The 17,348-nt window shown below is 49.5% G+C and overlaps 2 protein-coding genes across 2 annotated transcripts in view; one reads left to right on the plus strand and one right to left on the minus strand.

Moving 5' to 3' along the window:
• The window catches only part of LOC144499965 (interleukin-1 receptor type 2-like), a 1,647,203-nt gene that overhangs the window by 830,659 nt on the left and 799,196 nt on the right, over positions 1-17,348 (minus strand). The gene's annotated exons all lie outside the window — the stretch shown is intronic.
• LOC144499979 (cholecystokinin receptor-like) overlaps positions 1-17,348 on the plus strand; it is an 87,353-nt gene that overhangs the window by 58,727 nt on the left and 11,278 nt on the right. The window lies entirely within an intron of this gene.

A 17,348-nucleotide genomic window follows, 5' to 3' on the forward strand; every position in this document is an offset into this window, starting at 1 on the left:
ACTGTGAGTAATGTCGGGGTTCACACTGTGAGTAATGTCGGGGTTCACACTGAGTGTAATGTCGGGGTTCTCACTGTGAGTAATATCGGGGTTCACACTGTGAGTAATGTCGGGGTTCACACTGAGTGTAATGTCGGGGTTCTCACTGTGTGTAATGTCGGGGTTCTCACTGCGTGTAATGTCAGGGTTCACACTGTGTGTAATGTCGGGGTTCACACTGAGTGTAATGTCGGGGTTCACACTGTGTGTAATGTCGGGGTTCACACTGTGTGTAATGTTGGGGTTCACACTGTGTGTAATGTCCGGGTTCACACTGTGAGTAATGTCGGGGTTCACACTGTGAGTAATGTCGGGGTTCACACTGTGAGTAATGTCGGGGTTCACACTGTGAGTAATGTCGGGGTTCACACTGTGTAATGTCCGGGTTCACACTGTGAGTAATGTCGGGGTTCACACTGTGTGTAATGTCGGGGTTCACACTGTGTAATGTCGGGGTTCACACTGTGTGTAATGTCGGGGTTCACACTGTGAGTAATGTCGGGGTTCACACTGTGTGTAATGTCGGGGTTCACACTGTGTGTAATGTCGGGGTTCACACTGTGTAATGTCGGGGTTCACACTGTGTGTAATGTCGGGGTTCAGACTGTTTAATGTTGGGGTTCACACTGTGAGTAATGTCGGGGTTCACACTGTGTCTAATGTCGGGGTTCACACTGTGTAATGTCGGGGTTCACACTGTGAGTAATGTCGGGGTTCACACTGTGTGTAATGTCCGGGTTCACATTGTGTAATGTCGGGGTTCACACTGTGTAATGTCGGGGTTCACACTGTGTAATGTCGGGGTTCACACTGTGTGTAATGTCCGGGTTCACACTGTGTGTAATGTCGGGGTTCACACTGTGTAATGTCGGGGTTCACACTGTGTGTAATGTCGGGGTTCACACTGTGAGTAATGTCGGGGTTCACACTGTGTAATGTTGGGGTTCACACTGTGTGTAATGTCGGGGTTCACACTGTGTAATGTTGGGGTTCACACTGTGTGTAATGTCGGGGTTCACACTGTGTGTAATGTAGGGGTTCACACTGTGTGTAATGTCGGGGTTCACACTGTGTGTAATGTCGGGGTTCACACTGTGTAATGTCGGGGTTCACACTGTGTGTAATGTCGGGGTTCACACTGTGTGTAATGTCGGGGTTCACACTGTGTGTAATGTAGGGGTTCACACTGTGTGTAATGTCGGGGTTCACACTGTGAGTAGTGTCGGGGTTCACACTGCGTGGAATGTCGGGGTTCACACTGTGAGTAATGTCGGGGTTCACACTGTGTGTAATGTCAGTTTTCACACTGTGTGTAATGTCGGGGTTCACACTGTGAGTAATGTCGGGGTTCACACTGTGTGTAATGTCGGGGTTCACACTGTGTAATGTCGGGGTTCACACTGTGAGTAATGTCGGGGTTCACACTGTGTAATGTCGGGGTTTACACTGTGAGTAATGTCGGGGTTCACACTGTGAGTAATGTCGGGGTTCACACTGTGAGTAATGGCGGGGTTCACACTGTGTAATGTCGGGGTTCACACTGTGAGTAATGTCGGGGTTCACACTGTGAGTAATGTCGGGGTTCACACTGTGAGTAATGTCGGGGTTCACACTGAGTGTAATGTCGGGGTTCTCACTGTGAGTAATATCGGGGTTCACACTGTGAGTAATGTCGGGGTTCACACTGAGTGTAATGTCGGGGTTCTCACTGTGTGTAATGTCGGGGTTCTCACTGCGTGTAATGTCAGGGTTCACACTGTGTGTAATGTCGGGGTTCACACTGAGTGTAATGTCGGGGTTCACACTGTGTGTAATGTCGGGGTTCACACTGTGTGTAATGTTGGGGTTCACACTGTGTGTAATGTCCGGGTTCACACTGTGAGTAATGTCGGGGTTCACACTGTGAGTAATGTCGGGGTTCACACTGTGAGTAATGTCGGGGTTCACACTGTGAGTAATGTCGGGGTTCACACTGTGTAATGTCCGGGTTCACACTGTGAGTAATGTCGGGGTTCACACTGTGTGTAATGTCGGGGTTCACACTGTGTGTAATGTCGGGGTTCACACTGTGAGTAATGTCGGGGTTCACACTGTGAGTAATGTCGGGGTTCACACCGTGAGTAATGTCGGGGTTCACACTGTGAGTAATGTTGGGGTTCACACTGTGTGTAATGTCGGGGTTCACACTGTGAGTAATGTCGGGGTTCACACTGTGAGTAATGTCGGGGTTCACACCGTGAGTAATGTCGGGGTTCACACCGTGTGTAATGTCGGGGTTCACACTGTGTGTAATGTCGGGGTTCACACTGTGTGTAATGTCCGGGTTCACACTGTGTGTAATGTCGGGGTTCACACTGTGAGTAATGTCGGGGTTCACACTGTGAGTAATGTCGGGGTTCACACTGTGAGTAATGTCGGGGTTCACACTGTGTAATGTCCGGGTTCACACTGTGAGTAATGTCGCGGTTCACACTGTGAGTAATGTCGGGGTTCACACTGTGAGTAATGTCGGGGTTCACACTGTGTAATGTCGGGGTTCACACTGTGAGTAATGTCGGGGTTCACACTGTGAGTAATGTCGGGGTACACACTGTGTGTAATGTCGGGGTTCACACTGTGAGTAATGTCGGGGTTCACACCGTGAGTAATGTCGGGGTTCACACTGTGTAATGTCGGGGTTCACACTGTGAGTAATGTCGGGATTCACACTGTGTAATGTCGGGGTTCACACTGTGTAATGTCGGGGTTCACACTGTGTAATGTCGGGGTTCACTCTGTGAGTAATGTCGGGGTTCACACTGTGAGTAATGTCGGGATTCACACTGTGTAATGTCGGGGTTCACTCTGTGAGTAATGTCGGGGTTCACACTGTGAGTAATGTCGGGGTTCACACTGTGTGTAATGTCGGGGTTCACACTGTGTGTAATGTCGGGGTTCGCACTGTGAGTAATGTCGGGGTTCACACTGTGTAATGTCGGGGTTCACACTGTGAGTAATGTCGGGGTTCACACTGTGTAATGTCGGGGTTCACACTGTGTGTAATGTCGGGGTTCACACTGTGTAATGTCAGGGTTCACTCTGTGAGTAATGTCGGGGTTCACACTGTGAGTAATGTCGGGATTCACACTGAGTAATGTCGGGGTTCGCACCGTGAGTAATGTCGGGGTTCACACTGTGAGTAATGTCGGGGTTCACACTGTGAGTAATGTCGGGGTTCACACTGTGAGTAATGGCGGGGTTCACACTGTGTAATGTCGGGGTTCACACTGTGAGTAATGTCGGGGTTCACACTGTGTGTAACGTTGGGGTTCACACTGAGTAATGTCGGGGTTCACACTGTGAGTAATGTCGGGGTTCACACTGTGAGTAATGTCGGGGTTCACACTGTGAGTAATGTCGGGGTTCACACTGAGTGTAATGTCGGGGTTCTCACTGTGAGTAATGTCGGGGTTCACACTGTGAGTAATGTCGGGGTTCACACTGAGTGTAATGTCGGGGTTCTCACTGTGTGTAATGTCGGGGTTCTCACTGCGTGTAATGTCAGGGTTCACACTGTGTGTAATGTCGGGGTTCACACTGAGTGTAATGTCGGGGTTCACACTGTGTGTAATGTCGGGGTTCACACTGTGTGTAATGTTGGGGTTCACACTGTGTGTAATGTCGGGGTTCACACTGTGAGTAATGTTGGGGTTCACACTGTGAGTAATGTCGGGGTTCACACTGTGAGTAATGTCGGGGTTCACACTGTGAGTAATGTCGGGGTTCACACTGTGTGTAATGTCGGGGTTCACACTGTGAGTAATGTCGGGGTTCACACTGTGTAATGTCCGGGTTCACACTGTGAGTAATGTCGGGGTTCACACTGTGTGTAATGTCGGGGTTCACACTGTGTGTAATGTCGGGGTTCACACTGTGAGTAATGTCGGGGTACACACTGTGAGTAATGTCGGGGTTCACACCGTGAGTAATGTCGGGGTTCACACTGTGAGTAATGTTGGGGTTCACACTGTGAGTAATGTTGGGGTTCACACTGTGTGTAATGTCGGGGTTCACACTGTGAGTAATGTCGGGGTTCACACTGTGAGTAATGTCGGGGTTCACACCGTGAGTAATGTCGGGGTTCACACTGTGTGTAATGTCGGGGTTCACACTGTGTGTAATGTTGGGGTTCACACTGTGTGTAATGTCGGGGTTCACACTGTGTGTAATGTCCGGGTTCACACTGTGTGTAATGTCGGGGTTCACACTGTGAGTAATGTCGGGGTTCACACTGTGAGTAATGTCGGGGTTCACACTGTGAGTAATGTCGGGGTTCACACTGTGAGTAATGTCGGGGTTCACACTGTGTGTAATGTCGGGGTTCACACTGTGAGTAATGTCGGGGTTCACACTGTGAGTAATGTGGGGGTTCACACTGTGTGTAATGTCGGGGTTCACACTGTGTAATGTCGGGGTTCACACTGTGAGTAATGTCGGGATTCACACTGTGTAATGTCGGGGTTCACACTGTGAGTAATGTCGGGATTCACACTGTGTAATGTCGGGGTTCACACTGTGTAATGTCGGGGTTCACTCTGTGAGTAATTTCGGGGTTCACACTGTGTAATGTCGGGGTTCACACTGTGAGTAATGTCGGGATTCACACTGTGTAATGTCGGGGTTCACACTGTGTAATGTCGGGGTTCACTCTGTGAGTAATGTCGGGGTTCACACTGTGAGTAATGTCGGGATTCACACTGAGTAATGTCGGGGTTCACACTGTGTAATGTCGGGGTTCACACTGTGAGTAATGTCGGGGTTCACACTGTGTAATGTTGGGGTTCACACTGTGTGTAATGTCGGGGTTCACACTGTGTAATGTCGGGGTTCACTCTGTGAGTAATGTCGGGGTTCACACTGTGAGTAATGTCGGGATTCACACTGAGTAATGTCGGGGTTCGCACTGTGAGTAATGTCGGGGTTCACACTGTGAGTAATGTCGGGGTTCACACTGTGAGTAATGTCGGGGTTCACACTGTGAGTAATGTCGGGGTTCACACTGTGTGTAATGTCGGGGTTCACACTGTGAGTAATGTCGGGGTTCACACTGTGAGTAATGTCGGTTTTCACACTGTGTAATGTCGGGGTTCACACTGTGTAATGTCGGGGTTCACACTGTGTGTAATGTCGGGGTTCGCACTGTGAGTAATGTCGGGGTTCACACTGTGAGTAACGACGGGGTTCACACTGTGTGTAATGTCGGGGTTCACACTGTGAGTAATGTCGGGGTTCACACTGTGAGTAATGTCGGGGTTCACACTGTGTAATGTCGGGGTTCACACTGTGTAATGTCGGGGTTCACACTGTGTGTAATGTCGGGGTTCACACTGTGAGTAATGTCGGGGTTCACACTGTGAGTAATGTCGGGGTTCACACTGTGTGTAATGTCGGGGTTCACACTGTGTGTAATGTCGGGGTTCACACTGAGTAATGTCGGGGTTCACACTGTGAGTAATGTCGGGGTTCACACTGTGTAATGTCGGGGTTCACACTGTGTGTAATGTCGGGGTTCACACTGTGTGTAATGTTGGGGTTCACACTGTGAGTAATGTCGGGGTTCACACTGTAACGTCGGGGTTCACACTGTGTAATGTTGGGGTTCACACTGTGTGTAATGTCGGGGTTCACACTGTGAGTAATGTCGGGGTTCACACTGATTAATGTCGGGGTTCACACTGTGAGTAATGTCGGGGTTCACACTGTGAGTAATGTCGGGGTTCACACTGAGTAATGTCGGGGTTCACACTGTGAGTAATGTCGGGGTTCACACTGTGAGTAATGTCAGTTTTCACACTGTGTGTAATGTCGGGGTTCACACTGTGAGTAATGTCGGGGTTCACACTGTGTGTAATGTCGGGGTTCACACTGTGAGTAATGTCGGGGTTCACACTGCGTGTAATGTCGGGGTTCACACTGTGAGTAATGTCGGGATTCACACTGTGAGTAATGTTGGGGTTCACACTGTGTAATGTCGGGGTTCACACTGTGAGTAACGACGGGGTTCACACTGTGAGTAATGTCGGGGTTCACACTGTGTGTAATGTCGGGGTTCACACTGTGAGTAATGTTGGGGTTCACACTGAGTAATGTCGGGGTTCACACTGTGAGTAATGTCGGGGTTCACACTGTGTAATGTTGGGGTTCACACTGTGAGTAATGTCGGGGTTCACACTGAGTAATATCGGGGTTCACACTGTGAGTAATGTCGGGGTTCACACTGAGTAATGTCGGGGTTCACACTGAGTAATGTCGGGGTTCACACTGTGAGTAATGTCGGGGTTCACACTGAGTAATATCGGGGTTCACACTGTGAGTAATGTCGGGGTTCACACTGAGTAATGTCGGGGTTCACACTGAGTAATGTCGGGGTTCACACTATGTGTAATGTCGGGGTTCACACTGTGTAATGTCGGGGTTCACACTGTGAGTAATGTCGGGGTTCACACTGTGAGTAATGTCGGGGTTCACACTGTGAGTAATGGCGGGGTTCACACTGTGTAATGTCGGGGTTCACACTGTGAGTAATGTCGGGGTTCACACTGTGTGTAACGTTGGGGTTCACACTGAGTAATGTCGGGGTTCACACTGTGAGTAATGTCGGGGTTCACACTGTGAGTAATGTCGGGGTTCACACTGTGAGTAATGTCGGGGTTCACACTGAGTGTAATGTCGGGGTTCTCACTGTGAGTAATGTCGGGGTTCACACTGTGAGTAATGTCGGGGTTCACACTGAGTGTAATGTCGGGGTTCTCACTGTGTGTAATGTCGGGGTTCTCACTGCGTGTAATGTCAGGGTTCACACTGTGTGTAATGTCGGGGTTCACACTGAGTGTAATGTCGGGGTTCACACTGTGTGTAATGTCGGGGTTCACACTGTGTGTAATGTTGGGGTTCACACTGTGTGTAATGTCGGGGTTCACACTGTGTGTAATGTCCGTGTTCACACTGTGAGTAATGTCGGGGTTCACACTGTGAGTAATGTCGGGGTTCACACTGTGAGTAATGTCGGGGTTCACACTGTGAGTAATGTCGGGGTTCACACTGTGTGTAATGTCGGGGTTCACACTGTGAGTAATGTCGGGGTTCACACTGTGTAATGTCCGGGTTCACACTGTGAGTACTGTCGGGGTTCACACTGTGTGTAATGTCGGGGTTCACACTGTGTGTAATGTCGGGGTTCACACTGTGAGTAATGTCGGGGTACACACTGTGAGTAATGTCGGGGTTCACACCGTGAGTAATGTCGGGGTTCACACTGTGAGTAATGTTGGGGTTCACACTGTGAGTAATGTTGGGGTTCACACTGTGTGTAATGTCGGGGTTCACACTGTGAGTAATGTCGGGGTTCACACTGTGAGTAATGTCGGGGTTCACACCGTGAGTAATGTCGGGGTTCACACTGTGTGTAATGTCGGGGTTCACACTGTGTGTAATGTTGGGGTTCACACTGTGTGTAATGTCGGGGTTCACACTGTGTGTAATGTCCGGGTTCACACACTGTGTAATGTCGGGGTTCACACTGTGAGTAATGTCGGGGTTCACACTGTGAGTAATGTCGGGGTTCACACTGTGTAATGTCCGGGTTCACACTGTGAGTAATGTCGGGGTTCACACTGTGAGTAATGTCGGGGTTCACACTGTGAGTAATGTCGGGGTTCACACTGTGAGTAATGTCGGGGTTCACACCGTGAGTAATTTCGGGGTTCACACTGTGTAATGTCGGGGTGCACACTGTGAGTAATGTCGGGATTCACACTGTGTAATGTCGGGGTTCACACTGTGTAATGTCGGGGTTCACTCTGTGAGTAATGTCGGGGTTCACACTGTGAGTAATGTCGGGATTCACACTGAGTAATGTCGGGGTTCACACTGTGTAATGTCGGGGTTCACACTGTGTGTAATGTCGGGGTTCACACTGTGAGTAATGTCGGGGTTCACTCTGTGAGTAATGTCGGGGTTCACACTGTGAGTAATGTCGGGATTCACACTGAGTAATGTCGGGGTTCGCACTGTGAGTAATGTCGGGGTTCACACTGTGAGTAATGTCGGGGTTCACACTGTGAGTAATGTCGGGGTTCACACTGTGAGTAATGTCGGGGTTCACACTGTGAGTAATGTCGGTTTTCACACTGTGTAATGTCGGGGTTCACACTGTGTAATGTCGGGGTTCACACTGTGTGTAATGTCGGGGTTCGCACTGTGAGTAATGTCGGGGTTCACACTGTGAGTAACGACGGGGTTCACACTGTGTGTAATGTCGGGGTTCACACTGTGAGTAATGTCGGGGTTCACACTGTGAGTAATGTCGGGGTTCACACTGTGTAATGTCGGGGTTCACACTGTGTAATGTCGGGGTTCACACTGTGTGTAATGTCGGGGTTCACACTGTGTAATGTCGGGGTTCACACTGTGTAATGTCGGGGTTCACACTGTGTGTAATGTCGGGGTTCACACTGTGTGTAATGTCGGGGTTCACACTGAGTAATGTCGGGGTTCACACTGTGTAATGTCGGGGTTCACACTGTGAGTAATGTCGGGGTTCACACTGTGTAATGTCGGGGTTCACACTATGTGTAATGTCGGGGTTCACACTGTGTGTAATGTTGGGGTTCACACTGTGAGTAATGTCGGGGTTCACACTGTGTAATGTCGGGGTTCACACTGTGTAATGTTGGGGTTCACACTGTGTGTAATGTCGGGGTTCACACTGTGAGTAATGTCGGGGTTCACACTGAGTAATGTCGGGGTTCACACTGTGAGTAATGTCGGGGTTCACACTGTGAGTAATGTCGGGGTTCACACTGAGTAATGTCGGGGTTCACACTGTGAGTAATGTCGGGGTTCACACTGTGTGTAATGTCAGTTTTCACACTGTGTGTAATGTCGGGGTTCACACTGTGAGTAATGTCGGGGTTCACACTGTGTGTAATGTCGGGGTTCACACTGTGAGTAATGTCGGGGTTCACACTGCGTGTAATGTCGGGGTTCACACTGTGAGTAATGTCGGGATTCACACTGAGTAATGTCGGGGTTCACACTGTGAGTAATGTCGGGGTTCACACTGTGTAATGTCGGGGTTCACTCTGTGAGTAACGACGGGGTTCACACTGTGAGTAATGTCGGGGTTCACACTGTGTGTAATGTCGGGGTTCACACTGTGAGTAATGTTGGGGTTCACACTGAGTAATGTCGGGGTTCACACTGTGAGTAATGTCGGGGTTCACACTGTGTAATGTCGGGGTTCACACTGTGAGTAATGTCGGGGTTCACACTGAGTAATATCGGGGTTCACACTGTGAGTAATGTCGGGGTTCACACTGAGTAATGTCGGGGTTCACACTGAGTAATGTCGGGGTTCACACTGTGAGTAATGTCGGGGTTCACACTGAGTAATATCGGGGTTCACACTGTGAGTAATGTCGGGGTTCACACTGAGTAATGTCGGGGTTCACACTGAGTAATGTCGGGGTTCACACTGTGTGTAATGTCGGGGTTCACACTGTGTAATGTCGGGGTTCACACTGAGTAATGTCGGGGTTCACACTGTGTGTAATGTCGGGGTTCACACTGTGTAATGTCGGGGTTCACACTGTGAGTAATGTCGGGGTTCACACTGTGAGTAATGTCGGGGTTCACACTGTGAGTAATGTCGGGGTTCACACTGTGAGTAATGTCGGGGTTCACACTGTGAGTAATGTCGGGGTTCACACTGTGAGTAATGTCGGGGTTCACACTGAGTAATGTCGGGGTTCACACTGTGAGTAATGTCGGGGTTCACACTGTGAGTAATGTCCGGGTTCACACTGTGTAATGTCGGGGTTCACACTGTGAGTAATGTCCGGGTTCACACTGTGTGTAATGTCGGGGTTCACACTGTGAGTAATGTCGGGGTTCACACTGAGTAATGTCGGGGTTCACACTGTGAGTAATGTCGGGGTTCACACTGTGAGTAATGTCCGGGTTCACACTGTGTAATGTCGGGGTTCACACTGTGAGTAATGTCCGGGTTCACACTGTGTAATGTCGGGGTTCACACTGTGAGTAATGTCCGGGTTCACACTGTGTAATGTCGGGGTTCACACTGTGAGTAATGTCCGGGTTCACACTGTGTAATGTCGGGGTTCACACTGTGAGTAATGTCAGTTTTCACACTGTGTGTAATGTCGGGGTTCACACTGTGAGTAATGTCCGGGTTCACACTGTGTAATGTCGGGGTTCACACTGTGAGTAATGTCAGTTTTCACACTGTGTGTAATGTCGGGGTTCACACTGTGTAATGTCAGTTTTCACACTGTGTGTAATGTCCGGGTTCACACTGTGTAATGTCGGGGTTCACACTGTGAGTAATGTCAGTTTTCACACTGTGTGTAATGTCGGGGTTCACACTGTGAGTAATGTCCGGGTTCACACTGTGTGTAATGTCGGGGTTCACACTGTGAGTAATGTCGGGGTTCACACTGTGTGTAACGTCGGGGTTCACACTGTGTGTAATGTCGGGGTTCACACTGTGTAATGTCGGGGTTCACACTGTGTGTAATGTCGGGGTTCACACTGTGAGTACTGTCGGGGTTCACACTGTGTGTAATGTCGGGGTTCACACTGTGTGTAATGTCGGGGTTCACACTGTGAGTAATGTCGGGGTACACACTGTGAGTAATGTCGGGGTTCACACCGTGAGTAATGTCGGGGTTCACACTGTGAGTAATGTTGGGGTTCACACTGTGAGTAATGTTGGGGTTCACACTGTGTGTAATGTCGGGGTTCACACTGTGAGTAATGTCGGGGTTCACACTGTGAGTAATGTCGGGGTTCACACCGTGAGTAATGTCGGGGTTCACACTGTGTGTAATGTCGGGGTTCACACTGTGTGTAATGTTGGGGTTCACACTGTGTGTAATGTCGGGGTTCACACTGTGTGTAATGTCCGGGTTCACACACTGTGTAATGTCGGGGTTCACACTGTGAGTAATGTCGGGGTTCACACTGTGAGTAATGTCGGGGTTCACACTGTGTAATGTCCGGGTTCACACTGTGAGTAATGTCGGGGTTCACACTGTGAGTAATGTCGGGGTTCACACTGTGAGTAATGTCGGGGTTCACACTGTGAGTAATGTCGGGGTTCACACCGTGAGTAATTTCGGGGTTCACACTGTGTAATGTCGGGGTGCACACTGTGAGTAATGTCGGGATTCACACTGTGTAATGTCGGGGTTCACACTGTGTAATGTCGGGGTTCACTCTGTGAGTAATGTCGGGGTTCACACTGTGAGTAATGTCGGGATTCACACTGAGTAATGTCGGGGTTCACACTGTGTAATGTCGGGGTTCACACTGTGTGTAATGTCGGGGTTCACACTGTGAGTAATGTCGGGGTTCACTCTGTGAGTAATGTCGGGGTTCACACTGTGAGTAATGTCGGGATTCACACTGAGTAATGTCGGGGTTCGCACTGTGAGTAATGTCGGGGTTCACACTGTGAGTAATGTCGGGGTTCACACTGTGAGTAATGTCGGGGTTCACACTGTGAGTAATGTCGGGGTTCACACTGTGAGTAATGTCGGTTTTCACACTGTGTAATGTCGGGGTTCACACTGTGAGTAATGTCGGGGTTCACACTGTGAGTAATGTCGGGGTTCACACTGTGAGTAATGTCGGTTTTCACACTGTGTAATGTCGGGGTTCACACTGTGTGTAATGTCGGGGTTCACACTGTGAGTAATGTCGGGGTTCACACTGTGAGTAATGTCGGGGTTCACACTGTGTGTAATGTCGGGGTTCGCACTGTGAGTAATGTCGGGGTTCACACTGTGAGTAATGTCGGGGTTCACACTGTGAGTAATGTCGGTTTTCACACTGTGTAATGTCGGGGTTCACACTGTGTGTAATGTCGGGGTTCACACTGTGAGTAATGTCGGGGTTCACACTGTGAGTAATGTCGGGGTTCACACTGTGTGTAATGTCGGGGTTCGCACTGTGAGTAATGTCGGGGTTCACACTGTGAGTAACGACGGGGTTCACACTGTGTGTAATGTCGGGGTTCACACTGTGAGTAATGTCGGGGTTCACACTGTGAGTAATGTCGGGGTTCACACTGTGTAATGTCGGGGTTCACACTGTGTAATGTCGGGGTTCACACTGTGTGTAATGTCGGGGTTCACACTGTGTAATGTCGGGGTTCACACTGTGTAATGTCGGGGTTCACACTGTGTGTAATGTCGGGGTTCACACTGTGTGTAATGTCGGGGTTCACACTGAGTAATGTCGGGGTTCACACTGTGTAATGTCGGGGTTCACACTGTGAGTAATGTCGGGGTCCACACTGTGTAATGTCGGGGTTCACACTATGTGTAATGTCGGGGTTCACACTGTGTGTAATGTTGGGGTTCACACTGTGAGTAATGTCGGGGTTCACACTGTGTAATGTCGGGGTTCACACTGTGTAATGTTGGGGTTCACACTGTGTGTAATGTCGGGGTTCACACTGTGAGTAATGTCGGGGTTCACACTGAGTAATGTCGGGGTTCACACTGTGAGTAATGTCGGGGTTCACACTGTGAGTAATGTCGGGGTTCACACTGAGTAATGTCGGGGTTCACACTGTGAGTAATGTCGGGGTTCACACTGTGAGTAATGTCAGTTTTCACACTGTGTGTAATGTCGGGGTTCACACTGTGAGTAATGTCGGGGTTCACACTGTGTGTAATGTCGGGGTTCACACTGTGAGTAATGTCGGGGTTCACACTGCGTGTAATGTCGGGGTTCACACTGTGAGTAATGTCGGGATTCACACTGAGTAATGTCGGGGTTCACACTGTGAGTAATGTCGGGGTTCACACTGTGTAATGTCGGGGTTCACTCTGTGAGTAACGACGGGGTTCACACTGTGAGTAATGTCGGGGTTCACACTGTGTGTAATGTCGGGGTTCACACTGTGAGTAATGTTGGGGTTCACACTGAGTAATGTCGGGGTTCACACTGTGAGTAATGTCGGGGTTCACACTGTGTAATGTCGGGGTTCACACTGTGAGTAATGTCGGGGTTCACACTGAGTAATATCGGGGTTCACACTGTGAGTAATGTCGGGGTTCACACTGAGTAATGTCGGGGTTCACACTGAGTAATGTCGGGGTTCACACTGTGAGTAATGTCGGGGTTCACACTGAGTAATATCGGGGTTCACACTGTGAGTAATGTCGGGGTTCACACTGAGTAATGTCGGGGTTCACACTGAGTAATGTCGGGGTTCACACTGTGTGTAATGTCGGGGTTCACACTGTGTAATGTCGGGGTTCACACTGTGTGTAATGTCGGGGTTCACACTGTGAGTAATGTCGGGGTTCACACTGTGAGTAATGTCGGGGTTCACACTGTGAGTAATGTCGGGGTTCACACTGTGAGTAATGTCGGGGTTCACACTGTGAGTAATGTCGGGGTTCACACTGTGAGTAATGTCGGGGTTCACACTGAGTAATGTCGGGGTTCACACTGTGAGTAATGTCGGGGTTCACACTGTGAGTAATGTCCGGGTTCACACTGTGTAATGTCGGGGTTCACACTGTGAGTAATGTCCGGGTTCACACTGTGTGTAATGTCGGGGTTCACACTGTGAGTAATGTCGGGGTTCACACTGAGTAATGTCGGGGTTCACACTGTGAGTAATGTCGGGGTTCACACTGTGAGTAATGTCCGGGTTCACACTGTGTAATGTCGGGGTTCACACTGTGAGTAATGTCCGGGTTCACACTGTGTAATGTCGGGGTTCACACTGTGAGTAATGTCCGGGTTCACACTGTGTGTAATGTCGGGGTTCACACTGTGTGTAATGTCGGGGTTCACACTGTGAGTAATGTCAGTTTTCACACTGTGTGTAATGTCGGGGTTCACACTGTGTAATGTCAGTTTTCACACTGTGTGTAATGTCCGGGTTCACACTGTGTAATGTCGGGGTTCACACTGTGAGTAATGTCAGTTTTCACACTGTGTGTAATGTCGGGGTTCACACTGTGAGTAATGTCCGGGTTCACACTGTGTGTAATGTCGGGGTTCACACTGTGAGTAATGTCGGGGTTCACACTGTGTGTAACGTCGGGGTTCACACTGTGTGTAATGTCGGGGTTCACACTGTGTAATGTCGGGGTTCACACTGTGTGTAATGTCGGGGTTCACACTGTGAGTAATGTCGGGGTTCACACTGTGTAATGTCGGGGTTCACACTGTGTGTAATGTCGGGGTTCACACTGTGAGTAATGTCGGGGTTCACACTGTGTGTAATGTCGGGGTTCACACTGTGAGTAACGTCGGGGTTCACACTGTGAGTAACGTCGGGGTTCACACTGTGTGTAATGTCGGGGTTCACACTGTGTGTAATGTCGGGGTTCACACTGTGTGTAATGTCGGGTTCACACTGTGAGTAATGTCGGGGTTCACACTGTGTAATGTCGGGGTTCACACTGTGAGTAATGTCGGGGTTCACACTGTGTGTAATGTCGGGGTTCACACTGTGAGTAATGTCGGGGTTCACACTGTGAGTAATGCCGGGGTTCACACTGTGAGTAATGTCGGGGTTCACACTGTGAGTAATGTCGGGGTTCACACTGTGAGTAATGTCGGGGTTCACACTGTGTGTAATGTCGGGGTTCACACTGTGTGTAATGTCGGGGTTCACACTGTGTGTAATGTCGGGGTTCACACTGTGTAATGTCGGGGTTCACACTGTGTGTAATGTCGGGGTTCACACTGTGTGTAATGTCGGGGTTCACACTGTGAGTAATGTCGGGGTTCACACTGTGAGTAATGTCGGGGTTCACACTGAGTAATGTCGGGGTTCACACTGTGTAATGTCGGGGTTCACACTGTGAGTAATGTCGGGGTTCACACTGTGTGTAATGTCGGGGTTCACACTGTGAGTAATGCCGGGGTTCACACTGTGAGTAATGTCGGGGTTCACACTGTGAGTAATGTCGGGGTTCACACTGTGTGTAATGTCGGGGTTCACACTGTGTGTAATGTCGGGGTTCACACTGTGTGTAATGTCGTGGTTCACACTGTGTAATGTCAGGGTTCACACTGTGAGTAATGTCGGGGTTCACACTGTGTGTAATGTCGGGGTTCACACTGTGAGTAATGTCGGGGTTCACACTGTGAGTAATGTCGGGGTTCACACTGTGAGTAATGTTGTCGTTCACACTGTGTGTAATGTCGGGGTTCACACTGTGAGTAATGTCGGGGTTCACACTGTGAGTAATGTCCGGGTTCACACTGTGTGTAATGTCGGGGTTCACACTGTGTGTAATGTCAGTTTTCACACTGTGTGTAATGTCGGGGTTCACACTGTGACTAATGTCGGGGTTCACACTGTGTAATGTCGGGGTTCACACTGTGTGTAATGTCGGGGTTCACACTGTGAGTAATGTCGGGGTTCACACTGTGTGTAATGTCGGGATTCACACTGTGAGTAATGTTGGCGTTCACACTGTGTGTAATGTCGGGGTTCACACTGTGTGTAATGTCGGGGTTCACACTGTGAGTAATGTCGGGGTTCACACTGTGTGTAATGTCGGGGTTCACACTGTGTGTAATGTCGGGGTTCACACTGTGTGTAATGTCGGGGTTCACACTGTGAGTAATGTCGGGGTTCACACTGTGTGTAATGTCGGGGTTCACACTGTGAGTAATGTTGGCGTTCACACTGTGTGTAATGTCGGGGTTCACACTGTGTGTAATGTCGGGGTTCACACTGTGAGTAATGTTGGCGTTCACACTGTGTGTAATGTCGGGGTTCACACTGTGTAATGTCGGGGTTCACACTGTGAGTAATGTTGGCGTTCACACTGTGTGTAATGTCGGGGTTCACACTGTGAGTAATGTCGGGGTTCACACTGTGAGTAATGTTGGCGTTCACACTGTGTGTAATGTCGGGGTTCACACTGTGAGTAATGTCGGGGTTCACACTGTGTGTAATGTTGGCGTTCACACTGTGTGCAATGTCGGGGTTCACACTGTGAGTAATGTCGGGGTTCACACTGTGTAATGTCGGGGTTCACACTGTGTGTAATGTCGGGGTTCACACTGTGAGTAATGTCGGGGTTCACACTGTGAGTAATGTCGGGGTTCACACTGTGTGTAATGTCGGGGTTCACACTGTGTGTAATGTCGGGGTTCACACTGTGAGTAATGTCGGGGTTCACACTGTGTAATGTCGGGGTTCACACTGTGTGTAATGTCGGGGTTCACACTGTGTGTAATGTCGGGGTTCACACTGTGTGTAATGTCGGGGTTCACACTGTGAGTAATGTCGGGGTTCACACTGTGAGTAATGTCGGGGTTCACACTGTGTAATGTCGGGGTTCACACTGTGAGTAATGTCGGGGTTCACACTGTGTAATGTCGGGGTTCACACTGTGTGTAATGTCGGGGTTCACACTGTGTGTAATGTCGGGGTTCACACTGTGAGTAATGTCGGGGTTCACACTGTGTGTAATGTCGCGGTTCACACTGTGTAATGTCGGGGTTCACACTGTGTGTAATGTCGGGGTTCACACTGTGAGTAATGTCGGGGTTCACACTGTGAGTAATGTTGGCGTTCACACTGTGTAATGTCGGGGTTCACACTGTGTAATGTCGGGGTTCACACTGTGAGTAATGTCGGGGTTCACACTGTGAGTAATGTCGGGGTTCACACTGTGTAATGTCGGGGTTCACACTGTGTAATGTCGGGGTTCACACTGTGAGTAATGTCGGGGTTCACACTGTGTGTAATGTCGGGGTTCACACTGTGAGTAATGTCGGGGTTCACACTGTGTGTAATGTTGGCGTTCACACTGTGTAATGTCGGGGTTCACACTGTGTAATGTCGGGGTTCACACTGTGAGTAATGTCGGGGTTCACACTGTGAGTAATGTTGGCGTTCACACTGTGTAATGACGGGGTTCACACTGTGTAATGTCGGGGTTCACACTGTGAGTAATGTCGGGGTTCACACTGTGTGTAATGTTGGCGTTCACACTGTGTAATGTCGGGGTTCACACTGTGTGTAATGTCGGGGTTCACACTGTGAGTAATGTTGGCGTTCACACTGTGTAATGTCGGGGTTCACACTGTGTGTAATGTCGGGGTTCACACTGTGTGTAATGTCGGGGTTCACACTGTGTAATGTCGGGGTTCACACTGTGTGTAATGTCGGGGTTCACACTGTGAGTAATGTCGGGGTTCACACTGTGTGTAATGTCGGGGTTCACACTGTGTGTAACATTGGGGTTCACACTGTGAGT

Source organism: Mustelus asterias, chromosome 10 (assembly GCF_964213995.1).
Source record: "Mustelus asterias chromosome 10, sMusAst1.hap1.1, whole genome shotgun sequence".
NCBI lineage: Eukaryota > Metazoa > Chordata > Chondrichthyes > Carcharhiniformes > Triakidae > Mustelus > Mustelus asterias.